Genomic DNA, 4,457 nt, shown 5'->3' with positions numbered 1-4,457 from the left:
AGATCACTACTTTAATTCAATTTTGATGAAAGAGTTAGCACAAAGGATTCACATATAAAGTGTAATATACTTAAAATAAGACCAAAAACTCGAGCGCTTTCGAATAGTTGACTATTCTTGTTCAGGAGAACAAAGAAAAATAGTCTGAAGAAGAATAGTCAACTATTCGAAAGCGCTCGAGTTTTTGGTCTTATTTTAAGTATATTACACTTTATATGTGAATCCTTTGTGCTAACTCTTTCATCAAAATTGAATTGAAGTAGTGATCTAAGACATTATGTCTATGTCCATAGCTTCCTCTAATACTGGGTTCGAATCCCACTTCGGGTAGAAAGTTGGCTTTAAATAACTTTAAAGTAACATACTGTATATAAGTGTATAATTTCTGTTATAGATTAAACGAAATAAATATCCAAAAGAATTGTAAGAATTGCTTTTATTTTTTTGTCTTCTTGCTCTTTTCAGTATCAAAGTTCCTAAATGGTTCAGATTTTAATAAGAATAAATCAAAGTTATTTTAGAAAATAGTTTTACTAAATAAACAACACGTGTAATAAGAAAATCTGACAGTTTTGTATGAACAGCATTTTACATTATAAACAGTGAACTTCAAGACAACGCTGCACAAGTGTTACTTTCTGCCTCAGACCCTACACTCACAGTTTGCACTACTGAGCATTTTAACTGTACCGTGCATTCAAATAAATGTTAAGAAGATATTAAAAAATATATATGCTTGTTTCGTTTATTTGTAATTAAGCACAAAGCTACACAATGGGCTATCTGTGCTCTGCCCGCCACGGGTATCGAAACCCGGATTCTAGCGTTGTAAGTCCGCAGACATACCGCTGTGCTACTGGGGGCATATATATGCTCACAATACATTTCAATCTGCAGGATTCAAAATATTATATTATAACTTTTTAATGTTTGTTTGTTAGTAATTAAGCACAAATCTACACAATGAGCTATCTGTGCTACCCACCACAGGTATCGAAACCCGGTTTCTAGTGTTGTAAGTCAGCAGATATACTGCTGTGCGACTGGGGGGGGGCACCTTTTAATGACACGTAACTTACTGTTTATGGATTTCGGTTTCTACGGATAAGCTCATTAACGTCTTGGTTCGATAATCCAATAAAAAATATTCGTCACTGATTTTACCAAAAACGTTGGCTAAAATCGGTTTTCTCCCAAATATAGTATGAGCTCACCCGTTACTCTTATCTCTCTAATGAATATCTACTACCTGCCAAATATTCCAATGTAAAAAGTGTAAACATTCTTTCACCAGCATTAATGAAATATGGAATAAATTGTATCCCCAATAATGCTTCACATGCTAGTAATCGCAGTATATTTTTTATATCATCATCTTAATATTCAGACCAAGCTGTTTATTTTCATTCCCATGTTGTTGGAAAGTTGTGTAATTGATTCATTTGTCTCACACAACACTCATGAATGACTTTATATAACGTCGACACACACGTATATTACCACATACAACATCACATATTGTCGTACACACTAATAGTGTTTGATATATTGACTCTGGCTCATGTACCATTACCTTGATAACCACAATGACTATTTCTGCTACTTATCTCTTGCTAACTGCTGATACCTTGGGGCTGGTAAACTTCACTCCCTTTCTCAACTTGGCAAAATAATTAATCACTGAAACAATTAAGCTAAACTAAATTTTCTCAGTTAAAATTCCTTCAGCAAAGGTTACCATTTGTGCTTTCCACTACAATTTACGTGAACAACGACTTAGAATAACACGGGTTAACTACAACATTTGCTACTGCCCTAGGTGTCCACAAGCACCAGTAGCTGAACTATCATCATATGGTGCAACCACTCGTGAGTTGATGCATTCACTAAACATGGCATCACAAAAATAAATGTAGGAAAATCCAGTAAAACAAGGACTTTTTTCACATAGATTCACAGCAACGTGATTAATATTCTGCGCTGATTAAGAACACAAGTTCCTCACGGCATATGTGGAAGGTATATGTACATGTGTGTCTAGGTTATGTTAACTTTGCACTTAAATACAAGTTCAGGTGATTTTTCACTCGAAATATTCTTGATGTTGTTATCAAAATAACTGTCACCTGAATGGTTAGAAAACAAGGATTGCAATGTCCTTTCAGCCTACACACATATTAGAAATCCCAATGATCACTCGCAATCTTGCAAGCTTTAAATGTTCTAAAAGTTACAACTAATAACATCAGCATAGATTATCCTCAAGCATAGAACTCGATCAGTAGCTCAGTGGTAGTTCCTCTTCCTGAGTCTGTGGCTGCAGTGGGATTGTAATAGTGAACCTTTACAAGAGTAGGAAAAGTTGATATCCAGGAGAGAACTTGAACAAGGCCTGACCACTCTCTCACTCAACTGTCTACTCTGATATCTAGGAGAGAAATTCAACAAGACATGAACACCCTCACGTTGTTTATGATATTCTTACAAGTCGAATGTAGGAAGGCTGTAAACTTGCACTAATTATCTACATAACAAAGGTTACACGCTATAAAGCCTGTTCCATGCAAATATTTCTTTGGTCCTGCTTCTGTGTTATGGTTTACTCGTTTCGTGGGGTGGTACAGAAACTTGGAAAAGTTGGTATGAGTTTAGGAGTTCTCTTTATTGAATATACTTATCTGGAATGATAGTTTAAATAGCTAGTTTGTGCAACTGAATGCAGCAATAGGACTCTACATTGACTATAAAGTATAGTGTTTCTTCTTCTTCAAGTCTTTGTCGTGTGGGGACGAAATCTGATCATGCTCTTCACCTTAGCAGCCAGAACTTCAGTTCACAAAATGAATTACTGAAGCCATTCAGTAATTCAAGACTTAAAATGTGATTGTGAGTAGAGATTCTGTTCACTTGTGTGTCCTTGTTTTCCATTGTTTTTCATCTCAATTCTATGAATAGTATTTCCGTAAACTGTTTTTTTTTAGATACTCCATTCTTATCTGTCAAATATCCAAATACAAGTATTGTTGAAGATGGTTGTAATTCCTTAGTGTTAGGCTTGCTATAATGTTAACTTACACATTAGGAGTGATCTTCTTCGCTGATTATTTTTTATACACAAAAAACACTGATCACCACTAAACTCGAGGGCTATTAACACCAAAAGTCGTAGTTCGTTACCTGCGAAAGAAAACAGACCCGTGTATAGTTTTGCGCTTTGAATAAAACAGTATAAAAACAAGAAACAAGAAAGTACAAAAAAAAAGAAAAGAAAATATTATTACACAAATACGTGGCCATTTATAAAAGAAAACACACACAAGGATACTGTTATTAGTATTAAATATATCAAAATAATATAATGTGCTTCCAGATTTATATGACTATTTCAAATACGTGCACTTTCATTAGTATTCTTTCCCAGGTTTTAAATACAAAAATATAGACCGTTTGACAGATTGTTGCTGTGTGGTCTGTGCAACAGCTTTACTATATCAAAAAGTAATAATATTTTAAATATATACAATTGCACTGATATTATGTCAGTTTTTAGTTAAGAATAGTGTTTGTTTGTTATGAATTTCGCGCAAAGCTACACGAGGGCTATCTGCGCTAGCCGTCCCTAATTTAGCAGTGTAAGACTAGAGGGAAGGCAGCCAGTCATCACCACCCACCGCCAACTCTTGGGCTACTCTTTTATCAACGAATAGTGGGATTTACCATCACATTATAAAACCCCACTGGGCGAGCATGTTTGGTAGGACGGGGATTCCAACCTGCGACCCTCAGATTGCAAGTCGAGCGCCCTAACCACCTGGCCATTGCGGGCCTAAGAATAATGTGGCGTTTGGAGCATTGTTGTTGTTGCTGTGTGGTCTGTGCAACAGGATTTACTGCAGCAAGAAGGTCATATTGTCATTTGTTTTCTGGGAAAATCAAAGTAAGAATCTTAGGCCGTGTACAAATTTTTTATTGTATCATGAGATCATTATTTGACTAAAAGAAGTTTAATATCTGTTTGGAAACGTCGAAGTCTGATATGTTTTTAAGAATGAATTCCACTTGGGCTATAACGCCACTATATATATACATTTATTTAACTTTTGTTCTACTAATTAAACCTGTGAAGTTAACATTCAAGTCTCAGGTTGTCTTTAATCCAAGTAAAATTCGTTTGTAATACTAATTATCTACTGATGATTTTTATTCGGTAATTTTCTTAAATCCTATTTAAATATTATGCGTGTTGTATTATACAATATTTCTAGTGTTAACACCTCCTTTAAGTTTATCTAGAAACTAACAGTGGATACGCAATGTGATACAAATATAGAGAAGTTGTTGATCCACGAGGACAATGGCAACAATAAATATACTCTTAAATATCCTCACATTAACGATATATATTAGGTAATCTAACACAGATACCTCTCTCATTACTGATGTCAGATAAACTAATC

Source organism: Limulus polyphemus, unplaced genomic scaffold (genome assembly GCF_000517525.1).
Source record: "Limulus polyphemus unplaced genomic scaffold, Limulus_polyphemus-2.1.2 Scaffold7357, whole genome shotgun sequence".
Lineage (NCBI taxonomy): Eukaryota > Metazoa > Arthropoda > Merostomata > Xiphosura > Limulidae > Limulus > Limulus polyphemus.
This window is presented reverse-complemented; position numbering follows the sequence as displayed.